The following is a 13,960-nucleotide window of genomic DNA, read 5'->3' as shown; positions in this document are numbered from 1 at the left end:
AAAACCAGGCAAAGCTCATCACCTGTCTAACACCATCCCTACCGTGAAACATGGTGGTGGCAGCATCATGCTATGGGGATGTTTTTCAGTGGCAGGGACTGGGTGAATAGTAAGTATAGAGGGAACAATGAATGGAGTCAAATACAGGCAAATCCTTGATGAGAACCTGCTTCATAGTGCAAATGACATTAGACTGGGGGCGAAGATTTTCATTCCAACAGGACAATGACCCCAAACATACAGCTGTCATGGAAATTACCACTGAGGACTCCAAGTCAAATTTAAATGAACAGATCTTTATTGATATCGGCTGGAGAGGTTAACACAATTAGTACTCAAAGTACAAGTCTGTTAGAAGCTCTGACGGGGTGCTTTCACTTCAGCCCTGTTTACACTCATGCACAAACTAGGTGTCTCAGCTCTCAGGGTACAAAAGCTGATCATGACCTTACACACAGTTTCTAGGTGTTGGGCCAAATTCCCAAATCCAGATGTGCAAAGCTGATACAGACATACCCAAGACGGCTCAAAGCTGTAATCGCCGCCAAACGTGCTTCTAGAAAGTATTGACTCAGTGGTGTGAATACACGTGGTATGTAAATTAGATATTTCAGTATGTAATTTTCAATAAATGTGCAACATTTATAAAAACATGTTTTCACTTTGTCACTATGGGCTATTGTGTGTAAATGTTCGAGAAAGAAATCTATTTAATCCATTTTGAATTCAGGCTGTAACACCACAAAATATGGAATAAGTTCAGGGGTAAACTCTCCCCTAACCAGGATGATACTGGGCCACTTCATGGGTCTCCCGCTCATGACCGGCTGTGACAGCCTGGGATCAAACTCAAGGCTGTAGTGACGCCTCAGCACTGTGATGCCGCTGCACCTCTCAGGAGGTAGCTGTGAGTCTTTCTTGGTAAGTCTAAGAGCTTAGCACACTTGGATTGTACAATATTTGCACGTTATTTTTTACTTTTTTCTTCAAGCTCTGTCAAGTTGATTGTTGATCATTGCTGGACAGCCATTTTCAAGTCTTACAATAGATGATTTTTTACATTAGGCTATAATCTACAAATAGCTATATCGTAAGCCTAATGAAAATTATTGTTGTTTGTTCCTGAACTGGCCGAATGGCAGAGCTGTCCTTCACCTATCCTTCAGCACCACAAGTTGGTTCAACTTCTTTAACATCATTGCCCGATCCTGGCACTGTCCTTTCAGCACCACGAAAGGAGTTACAAATGCTTAAAACGACATCTCACCAAGATCTGTTGCCTACGCCTAATAGGCATACTTATCATTATTATTGTTATTATTATTACAAGTAGTAGATTATCACTTCTCACAATGGTGCTCATTTAGTAAAGTTAGATCAAAGCTGAGTCAATGTCTCGCAAGATAACACGATTAATTAGCATTTTCATCACAGAACCGAATATAATAGCATAGCATAGTAGGCCTATAACGTTACTGTTACACCAAAAACACCTCATTTATATTGAGATTTTACGTTAGTTTGCTGAAGCTGAATAGTCCCCAAAAAGATAATGAGCCATAACTCAACAGAGCGCGCCACTAGGCAGGATATACGCTTTGATTGAAACAAAATACAAGAGAGGCTAACATTTTATTAACACCATCTGCTCTAATTCATTCACACACAAAAATTAATTCAAGGACATCTAAATGCATATTCCCATTAAACTTGATTGAGATCAAACAAATTACTTTATTAAAATAGAACATTTTCTTTAGACAATATGTGTGAACATAGGCAGACTTTGCAATTGGAGGATGCATTTTATGATTATTCTATAATGAATGTTCATTCAATTGGCTCCGACTGTTGGTACAAACATTGATTGAGGAAATTATGTCAATTACATGTTTTTATGTGTGCTCCCCCACCAAAAAAGATAGCACTACACCACTGGTGTTTTTGGACCATTTGTTCATGTTTTTTCAGAGCTCCCGTACTGCACAACAAAGATGAAGAAGTGATATAATTTTCTCGAAAACAAGTGAAATAGACCCTTCTGTAACATAGCATAGCTTTTACAAAAATGTTTATATTTGGTTGTAAAAAAAAGCAAACTTCTCCTTTAAGTATATTTGAATGCAATCAATGAAACCTAATGAAATAAGGCTTGATTTGACCAGTTCAGTTGTTAAATTTGTGAAATAATCCAAAGGGAAGTAAACATCAAGAAATGATGTCCTTGTCACATCTTAACTCGGTCTCTCATTGAGACAGGTCCAGCTTCCTGTCCAGTGATGCATCCTAGAGTGACAGAGAATGAGTGAGGCACTTCCTCGAGACAGTGCCCTAAAGCGGCCCCAAGCCCACCCCTCAGTCCCTTTTAGCTGGAGAGCCACCATGAATGTTTCAGAGGGAACACAGAGTACCTAACACGGGTGAAACAGGTTCATCAGACAGACACTCTGCCTTGAGTGTGTCTAGGGCCGTTGCCATGACTGTATTACTGCAAGACCGGCAGTCATGAATCATGACCCCAGTAAAATTCTGTTGAGTCACGGTAATCTCATTTTATGCACTCTAGACATGCATTAGTAGTATCCAATTTGCTCACGATCCTCAGGTCGCTAATGGCCTTGTACTCAGGGCTCTATTGTCTCTCTAACCATGCTGACAACAATGCAAATTCAATCGAATCATCAAAGCAGTGTGTGCTTTTAAAACTTACCTCACTTTGATTGATCAATTTGAAGAAACAAGTTCAGTAACAGGTTGAAACTGAGCGGAAAACATGGTCTTTGTGGATGTTGTTTCAAAGCCTAACAAAATGAAATGGACGACGCTTTCTTAAGTGATAATGAATTCAAAACAGCCATATGTATATTTGAGCATATGCATAGACCTATATACACTACATTAACAAAAACATGTGGACACCTGCTCGTCAAACATCTCATTCCAAAATCATGGGCATTAATATTGAGTTGGTCCCCCCTTTGCTGCTATAACAGCCTCCACTCTTCTGGGAAGGATTTCCACAAGATGTTGGAATATTGCTGCGGGAACCTGCTTCCAACAACACTAGTGAGGTTGAGCAATGATGTTGGGTGATTAGGCCTGGCTCGCAGTCAGCATTCCAATTCATCCCAAAGGTGTTCGATGGGGTTGAGGTCAGGGCTCTGTGCAGGCCAGTCAAGGTCTTCCACAACGATCTCGATAAACCCTTTCTGTATGGACTTCGCTTTGTACATGGGGGCATTGTCATGCTGAAACAGGAAAGGGCCTTCCCCAAACTGTTGCCACAAAGTTGGAAGCTCATAATTGTCTAGAATGTCATTGTATGCTGTTTTTGGTGAAGCATGATTTCCCTTCACTGGAACTAAGGGGCCTAGCCCAAACCAGTAAAAACTGCCCCAGACCATTATTCCTCCTCCACCAAACATTACAGTTGGTACTATGCATTTGGGCAGGTAGCGTTCTCCTGGCATCCGTCAAACCCAGATCCGCCAAACCCAGACTGCCAGATGGTGAAGCATGATTCATCACTCCAGAGAACGCGTTTCCACTGCTCCAGAGTCCAATGGCGGCGAGCTTTACACCATGCCAGCCGACGCTTGGCATTGTGCATGGTGATCTTAGGTTTGTTTATGGCTGCTCTGCCTTGGAAACCCATTTCATAAAGCTCCCAAAGAACAGTTATTGTGTGCCGTTGCTTCCAGAGGCCGTTTGGAACTCCGTAGTGAGTGTTGTAACCGAGGACAGAAGATTTTTACGCACTACGCACTTCATCACTCGGCGGTCCCATTCTGTGAGCATGTGTGGCCTACCACTTCACGGCTGAGCCTTGTTGCTCCTAGAAGTTTCCACTTTACAATAACAGCACTTTCAGTTGACTGGGGCAGCTCTAGCAGAGCAGAAATGTGTCAAACTGACTGACTTGTTGGAAAGGTGGCATCCTATGACTGTGCCATGTTGAAAGTCGCTGAGCTCTTCAGTAAGGCCATTCTACTGCCAATGTTTGTCTATGGAGACTTCATGGCTGTGTGCTCGATTTTATACACCTCTCAGAAACGGGTGTGGCTGAAATAGCCGAATCCACGTATTTAAAGGGGTGTCCACATACTTTTGTATATATAGTGTATTAGCCAAAGCCGAAAATAATACTGAATTAAAATAATGATTGTGCCTATATGCAATACATAGTATAAAGTATATTACACAAAAATACTGATTTTAAAACCCCCTAAAGTCGATTTACACGACCACTAGATCAATTATAAGAAACTCAAGTAAAGACCAATTGTGTACAGAACAGTAGAGCACAGTGCAGTAAAGTATAGTACATTACAGTGCAGTAAAGTATAGTACATTACAATACTGTACAGTATAGTACATTACAGACGTCTATGTTTTGGCCAAATATAAGTCAATATTTCGGCTCTTGAGAGTTGGAGCCCCCTACTGGCTATCTATCTCAATACTCTACACTTTTTCAACCTCACACATGGTGGTCCTCTGTAGCTCATTTGATAGAGCATAGCAAATGCAACTTTAAAATGGAGATAACCTCCATGGCGCAGCCCGTGCTGTCACAGACGCCATAATTGCACAGATACAAAGATGAGATCTCTATATGTCTCTATGGTGTCAATTGTTTTGGTTGTGACCATTTCAGTTTGGACAATTCAGACTTTTTTTGGACATTAAAGAATCCCCACAGCTAACATATGGTTGCCTATCTTTCATTTGGACAGATGTACATTCCAGAAAACACACATTTTAGTCCCAAAATTGTACATTTACATATTTCATTATATATTATATGTTTGGTAGTGGCACTTTATAAAAATACATTTAGATTTACCAACTAATTCTCTCCAAAATGTTTGCAGATAGACGAATCACCATGCGGGCATGCTGGAGAGGGGTGCTAATCCCATCACCTGGTGATATTTAAAGGGGTGTAGCTTAAAGGCCCAATGCAAATATTTGTATATCAATATTAAATCATTTCGGGGTAACAATTAAATACTGTACTTACTATAATAGATTTCCATTAAAATTGGCAAACATTTCTCAAGCAAGAATTTTGATAGAACAGTATGGGAATGGTCTGAGGGAGGAGGGGAAAACTAGTTGTCATTGGCAGAGAGATTTTTGAACTCTCTTTGTTGTTGATCTATTAAAGCCCCCTAGAGTCGATGTCCGCACCCCCATTGAAATCGAATTAGCATAATAACGAAATCCCCATACAAATCTGTCAGTTTAAACTACAGATATGTAGATTTTTTTTGCATTGGATCCACCCGAAATCAATCCATCCCGAAAATCGGTCTTCTCACAAAATTGTCTGTAAAATCCGAATGTTTTGCTCTACAACCCCCACAAGCGTCTTGGGACTCGTCTGAAGTCGGTACAGCCGATCTGCCAATTTCTGTCTATAACATCCAAACAGTTTGGGCTACACACTAATACGACCCCCTGTGGAAAGTACAGATGAAATGTTTCATCAAATATGTATTTAAAATGTTTATATACAGTAAATAGCTCAATTATCCTTGGTGTGACTTTCTTAGCCGTTTTAGACAGCGCTTCCTGGTTCAGAGTTAGCCGGTTCAGAGTTAGCCTACAATTATAGTGAACTTGTATTTGCATTTTTTTATAATGAATAGGCCGACACTACTAACAGAATATCTCACCACTCCGTTTACATCTTCCTTTTCTCCTTCATTCCTTTCTCAAGCATGTAGAGAGAGAGAAAGTCTGTCAACAGTTGAATTAAATATGTATCGTTGTGAAAGCGTGTTTCTATCGATGTTCCCAAACAGATTTCACTTGGTTTCCCAAATTAAGCACTGGGTAGCTACAGGAACAGGAGAACCAATGGCATACACTCAGTGAATAACCGGAGTCCATTCGCTATTTGAGTGCATAGAGCAGTCGTTTTTCTCATGTTCCTGTTCCTGCCCATTTGGTAATGGGCCATTCTAAATCTAAACAAATTTTGAATAATAGTAAAGACAACATTAAATTGAGTATAGTCTTAATGGTAAAAATATGATCACTTGATGATAGAACGGCATGGCGGCCTGAGGCAAGGAACAGAGCACAAGCTTTTTTCCCGACTTTCTCAAATTATCAATTGTCACGCCTGGACCTTAGTATTCTTTGTTTTCTTTATTATTTTGGTTAGGTCAGGTTGTGAAATTTGTGATGTATGTGTTTTTGTACTGTCTAGGGGTTTTGTATGTTTATGGGGTTGTTTACTATCTAGGTGTTTATGTATGTCTATGGTTTATGTATGTCTATGGTTGCCAATTAGAGGCAGCTGTTTATCGTTGTCTCTGATTGGGAACCATATTTAGGCAGCCATCTTCTTTGGGTATTTCGTGGGTTATTGTCTGTGTTAGTTGCCTGTGTCAGCACGATATTTAGCTTCACGTTCGTTTTGTTGTTTTTGTAGTTTGTTTATGTGTTTCTTCGTCGTCATTAAAGGAACGTATTCATATCACGCTGCGCCTTGGTCTCCTCCATTCAACGAACGTGACAGAATAACCCACCATAAAAGGACCAAGCAGCGTGATATGGAGGAGCAGCGCTTTGAGGAAGAATGGACCCGGGAGAAGGATGAGTGGGTAACAACCTGTGAGGAGATAGATAGGTGGTCGATTGATCCAGAGAGTGCCAGTGCCCGCCTGGGATTCGATGGAACAGTGCGAGGAGGGATACAGGAGAATGGATATAAAGGTAAACGGCTAGTAAGGAAGCCCGAGAGGCAGCCCCAATAAATAAAAAAAATTGGGGGGGCCGCACAAGGAGATTGGGAGTGTGTAACTGGTCAGGCACCGTGTTATGCAGAGATGCGCACGGTGTCTCCTGTGCGCATTTCTAGCCTGGTGAGCTATATTCCAGCTCCTCGCATTGGCCGGGCTAGAATGAGCATCCAGCCAGGAAGGAGGGAGTCAGCTCAGCGCTCCTGGTCTCCAGTATACCTCCATGGACCAGGATATCCTGCGCCGGCTCTGCGTACTGTGAGTCTGCACAGCCATGTGCGTCCTGTGCCAGCGCCCTGCATCTGTACTTCTGGCGCTGACAGAGATGGCCGCCTCTGTGTGATAAGGCGCTCCGTTTCTAACTCCGCGTTCCTAGGAAACTGTGCAGTTTTTTTTTTTTTTTCCTGGTTTACGTGTTATTTCTTACATTAGTACCCCAGGTCATCTTAGGTTTCATTACATACAGTCAAGAAGAACTACTGAATATAAGATCAGTGTCAACAGCCAAGGAATATGCAATGAAATCTTTTTTTTCACAAGCTGCTCTTTTAGATTGATGGACAACTGGTCTACTTCTCTCGGCAATGTGTCAACTCACCTTTATGATACAATGATAAGCTGACATCAGTACGACCAAGAATATGTTTTTCTTCTGCGACAGCAGCCTGGCCTTGTGATTTGATCCTGTGTTCTGCCTTTCAAACAGGACAACGGAATGGATCCCATGCAGCGACCCAAAAAAACGACTCTCGAAAAAGAGGGAAACGAGGCGGTCTTCTGGTCAGACTCCGGAGACGGGCACATCGACCCTGGGTCTCGACCCCTCCCCTGTGCAACTGGGTACTGGACTTCCTGACGGGCCGCCCCCAGGTGGTGAGGGTAGGCAACAACATCTCCTCCCCGCTGATCCTCAACACTGGGGCCCCACAAGGGTGCGTTCTGAGCCCTCTCCTGTACTCCCTGTTCACCCACGACTGCGTGGCCACGCACGCCTCCAACTCAATCATCAAGTTTGCAGACGACACAACAGTGGTAGGCTTGATTACCAACAACGACGAGACGGCCTACAGGGAGGAGGTGAGGGCCCTCGGAGTGTGGTGTCAGGGAAATAACCTCACACTCAACGTCAACAAAACTTAGGAGATGATTGTGGACTTCAGGAAACAGCAGAGGGAACATCCCCCTATCCACATCGATGGAACAGTAGTGGAGAGGGTAGCAAGTTTTAAGTTCCTCGGCATACACATCACAGACAAACTGAATTGGTCCACTCACACAGACAGCATCGTGAAGAAGGCGCAGGCTGAAGAAATTCGGCTTGTCACCAAAAGCACTCACAAACTTCTACAGATGCACAATCGAGAGCATCCTGGCGGGCTGTATCACCGCCTGGTACGGCAACTGCTCCGCCCTCAACCGTAAGGCTCTCCAGAAGGTAGTGAGGTCTGCACAACGCATCACCGGGGGCAAACTACCTGCCCTCCAGGACACCTACACCACCCAATATCACAGGAAGGCCATAAAGATCATCAAGGACAACAACCACCCGAGCCACTGCCTGTTCACCCCGCTATCATCCAGAAGGCGAGGTCAGTACAGGTGCATCAAAGCTGGGACCGAGAGACTGAAAAACAGCTTCTATCTCAATGCCATCAGACTGTTAAACAGCCACCACTAACATTGAGTGGCTGCTGCCAACACACTGACAGTGACACTGACTCAACTCCAGCCACTTTAATAATGGGAATTGATGGGAAATGATGTAAATATATCACTTGCCACTTTAAACAATGCTACCTTATATAATGTTACTTACCCTACATTATTCATCTCATATGCATACGTATATACTCTACTCTATATCATCTACTGCATCTTTATGTAATACATGTATCACTAGCCACTTTGAACTATGCCACTTTGTTTACATACTCATCTCATATGTATATACTGTACTCGATACCATCTACTGTATCTTGCCTATGCTGCTCTGTACCATCACTCATTCATGTATCCTTATGTACATATTCTTTATCCCCTTACACTGTGTATAAGACAGTAGTTTTGGAATTGTTAGTTAGATTACTTGTTGGTTATTACTGCATTGTCGGAACTAGAAGCACAAGCATTTCGCTACACTCGCATTAACATCTGCTAACCATGTGTATGTGACAAATAAAATTTGATTTGATTTGAAGTATAACCATCCAGCCAGTAAGGGTTGTGTCAGCTCTACACTCCAGACCTCCAGTACGCCTCCACAGCCCAGTACGTCCTGTGCCTGCTCCCCGCACTCGCCCTGAGGTGCGTGTCCCCAGCCCAGTACCACCAGTGCCAACACCATGCACCAGGCTTCCTGTGCGTCTCTAGAGCCCTGTACGCCCTCTTCCTCCTACCTGCACTTGCCCTGAGGTACGTGTCTCCAGCCCGGTACCACCAGTGCCGGCACCATGCACCAGGCCTATAGTGTGCCTCGACAGTCCAGTACGCCCTGTTCCTCCTCCCCGCACTCGCCCTGAGGTGTGTGTCCTTGGCCCAGTACCACCAGTACCGGCACCAGGCCTGCAGTGCGCCTCACCAGTCCAGAGCGTCCGACGACAGCACCCAGTCCAGAGCGTCCGGCAACAGCACCCAGTCCAGAGCGTCCGGAAACAGTACCCAGTCCAGAGCGTCCGGCGATAGTCTACAGACCGGAACCTCCCACGACGGGTCCCAGCCCGGATCCGCCAGTCTCCCTCCAGCCCGGGTCCGCCAGAGTCTCCCTCCAGCCCGGGTCCGCCAGAGTCTCCCTCCAGCCCGGGTCCGCCAGAGTCTCCCTCCAGCCCGGGTCCGCCAGAGTCTCCCTCCAGCCCGGATCCGCCAGAGTCTCCCTCCAATCCAGAGGCACCACTCACTCCAGACTCGACCATCAGTCCAGTGGCGTCCTCTAGTCCGTGGTCTGCGGTGAGGGTTCCCGCTCCAGAGACATTAAGTGTGACGAGTCAGAAGTTGAGCGAGGTCCACGTCCCGAGCCAGAACCTCCACCTCAGAGTCATGCCCACCCAGACCCTCCCATATAGGTTTAGGTGTGCGGCCGGGAGTCTGCATCTTTGTGGGAGGGGGGGGTACTGTCACGCCCTGACCTTAGTATTCTTTGTTTTCTTTATTATTTTGGTTAGGTCAGGGTGTGACATGGGTGATGTATGTGTTTTAGTACTGTCTAGGGGTTTTGTATGTTTATGGGGTTGTTTACTATCTAGGTGTTTATCTATGTCTATGTTGCCTAGGTTCTCAATTAGAGGCAGCTGTTTATCGTTGTCTCTTATTGGGAACAATATTTAGGCAGCCATCTTTGGGTATTTCGTGGGTTATTGTCTGTGTTAGTTGCCTGTGTCAGCACTATATTTAGCTTCACGTTCGTTTTGTAGCTTGTTTATGTGTTTCTTCATCGTCATTAAAGGAACATGTATTCATATCACGCTGCACCTTGGTCTCCTCTATTCAACGAACGTGACATCAATAGTCTATAGTCACATCATGCAGCCAATATATCTTTTGATTTCTAAGGTTTGTATCATTTACAACTAAAGTTGTGAAATAACTCTAAATCTAGCATATAGGACCTGTTTCAAATTATCACTTTTACGCTCAACATAGCCACATATGCGTATTCTTGCTCCGGAATAGGAAAATATAATTCATATTTCATTCAACTAAATTCTAATATATTCTTCTTACTATAATATAACATATTGTCACGGGACTTATAAACATCTTGTCTGCTAAATGAACAAGCCTACAGCCTATGGCATAACCAGATAACATACAGTAGGTCAACTCATGTTCTGTTCTTCTGAAATACATTTTCTTCATATCATGTTTCTTTAAAATAGATCATGGATTTATTGTGATGGCATATATTCTATTGATTTATTTGACTTTTTATGTAGATGTTCCAAAGGCATGCTTAGGTGGCTCGAATGCAGCCGGTATGCATGCGGGTTGCATGCGTGGAAGGCCTGGAGTTGCTAAATGTGTTCATGTTAATTTACAGTCAATTACCGTTAAACAGACAGTCCTTCGCTGGCTGACCAAATTTCATGACTGCCACAGCCCTAAGTGTGTCTCAATAGTCCAAATCCTTTGTCTCGCACATCTGCAACACTGATCTGATAAACCAAGACAGATATAAGTAATATGTCATCCAGGACCCCAGGGGACATGCTTTCACTCATCCAGTTTAAGATCAGTACAGATGTTGCAAAGGAGAAGAGGAAAGGTAAACTATTTGGACTATTGTGACACAACCCTGACTCTGTTTTTCCTTCCTTAAAACGGGCCTGTGATAAATCTTGTAGTATATCCTAAATTCATCATGGAGACAGAGTACATCCCTTCCCAAATGCACAAAACCCCATGATACTCATAGTTAGGGTAGATGAAAGCATGATATCATGAGCTAATTCTAAAGACAATGTACAACAGTTTAAATCATTACCGTGTGAAGGTTTTGAATATTTTATTTTCAATCAACAGCATGCATGTTTTTTTAGTAAGCATTTATTTGAGAATTAATTAAAATAAATTAAAAAGCATGGTATAATGCAGAATACAACATTCAACTGTTAAAAGATAACATATATCATACTGTATAAACAGTTATCTGATTAAAGAGCAGTATCTGTTTTTTTTTAGGCCAACATGGATCAACCTATGGCTAATCAGTGGTAATATCTTCAATATGGTACACTCTGTGTGTGTGTGTGTGTGTGTGTGTGTGTGTGTGTGTGTGTGTGTGTGTGTGTGTGCATGTGTGTCAATAATTAAGTTCACTAGTTTCCTTTTAATTAAGAAACATATTTAGTATTTCACCTTTGAAGGGTAGGATGCATGAGTTTTTACTCACCAATATAACACAGTGTGGTCAAATACTTAGTAACGTAGTTGTAGTTACAATTTGATTACCTGTAAGTACAAACATAGTTATGTTTTTGGTTAATTACATATTTATTAACTTATTTCCGGGTATCTTCTAAACTACCCACAATGCACTATATCTCAACACCATATGGAGGATCTAGCGCTTAGGTACTTAGCTCAAATTGGCTAAGGTCAGCCATACCTCATGACCAAAACAAAACTTGTTTTATATTGGATATTCAGTGGATATTCAGTTCTCTGTCATCAATATCCATGGTCTACCAAAGTAAGAGTCATAATATGCATGAAACTTAGTGTTGAAACACAGAAATGGTTTCAGTCATTATTCCACTATTCATTTTTTCATTTTGGATTATAGAATCACTTCAAATAAGGGTCTTGTTAAGTGTAGGTTAACCCTGGCGTGACATTTTGATAACAGTGTAAATCTCTCTCGGAATAAGTGACTTATATTCGCATGTATTTACCCCTCAAAAGTAAATGCTAATTAGCTGCTAATTTAGCTATCATACAAAACTACAAATGCCTGTCTCAAGCCACACATCACTCACCAGGACTGTAATAATCTGTACGAGGCAAAGGTAAGAAACTCAGGATTAGATAAATTGAGTAATTAATAAATTGGCTAAAGTTGTTTAAATTGACAATTCGGTGAATTGTCTTGGACAAGTTTTAAATTGAATGTTATCTACATAACTAGCTCATGGTTAGCTAGTTAGTAACATTAGCATGGCTACATTAGCGGTCTATTTGTCTATCCATTTAAATGCATGAGAAATTTAGAAAAACGAGTTTAGCTTTCTTTGGCTTTTATTAACCAACAGTCTAGCTTGCTAGATAATCAGATAACTTAGATGGTGGGTAGCCTACTTCAAGTACTACTTGACTTGTAGCTACCCTAGCTAGCTGTATTATTTTAGTACGGATTTTTGAGAGGTTTCAGAGGTGGAATGATTAGCATCCTCTCGAGTCAACAGTGTGTTTACTTTACTGCAGGAAAACATTGATATGTTTGCTGTTACCCTCTGGACAGCAGATTAATGTATTTATTGATGCCAAATAATGCATGCTACACTCAAGTTGAAGTTAAACTTGTTGACTCATGCCGCCAAGGCGGTGGCTGCTAAGAAGGGAGCAGCTGCGAACCAGAAGACTGCAGCCAAGGCAGCACTGATCCACACCTGCCCTGTCTGTCTGGTGAGTAGTATGGGTAAGGTACTGTGTTTGCCTTTAGGTTCCTCTCTGTGTAGGCTACTGTACTGGCCTGTGTGGTACAGTCTTTCATATGTGTAGTAGTTTGCAGAGTTGTAGACTTGAGTCACATGATTTGGACTTGAGTCTGACTCGAGTCACAAATTTGATGACTTGGACTTGACTTGACAGAAAATAAAATAACTTCAGACTCGGACTTGGAGCCTTAAGACTCAGGACTCAACTTTGAGTTGAGACTGATGACTTGAACTTATCTGGACAGGTTTTGTAATGTTTTGTCTGTCACTCATTTTGTGGCACAGAGTCTATGTAGAGTATTCCACACACAGCAGGAGACAGTAGCCGCAGCATTGCCCTTGCAAAAAAAATCCTGCAAACATTGGCTAGTGAAATGCATATTCTGCAATCTGATTGGACCAGCAAACTGTCAACCAACACAGGTTGGGTGAGCTAGCGAACAGATTTCTGATTTGCGCCACAGCTATAGGACCGGGTGTAGCGCAAAACGTCAAATTGTAGGAAGAGAGGATTGCCATAATTAATAAATAAATAAATAAATATGCATCTCCAAAAGAAACATTGGTGAACAAGAATGTTAACTGTTTACTTTGCATAGGGGCAACAATTACTAGCATAGGCCTACTTGTCTTTTGGTTTGTAACAATTGCTTGAAATTGATAATTTACTGATGAAGCTTGCATTTGGAATTTGTTTTTAAACCTTATTATTACTGTGACAAAGATACACCATAGGCACGGCTCTTCATTTGCCCTCTACAAACTGGGGGAGAGCGCATTTTTTTTCTCTTGTTGAAATGTTTTCTGTTGCTTTCACATGATTACATGCATAGGCCCTTTGTGGTAAATCTAGATTCCATCTAATACTACAATAATTGCTGGCGTTTCATCATTCCATCCCTTTACCGTTTATTGCAACACATAGACATTTCTGTTTCATGTTTGATAGGCTTATGATACATTTTCACTTAGCCAACCATGTCTTACCCTCTGAGTGGTGTGAAGTTTTTTGTGCACATAAAAGTTCATAAGACTCATCAGGTAGAAGTTCTGTTA

Source organism: Oncorhynchus keta, chromosome 34 (assembly GCF_023373465.1).
Source record: "Oncorhynchus keta strain PuntledgeMale-10-30-2019 chromosome 34, Oket_V2, whole genome shotgun sequence".
Classification (NCBI taxonomy): Eukaryota; Metazoa; Chordata; class Actinopteri; order Salmoniformes; family Salmonidae; genus Oncorhynchus; species Oncorhynchus keta.
Note: the sequence above shows the minus strand (reverse complement) of the source record.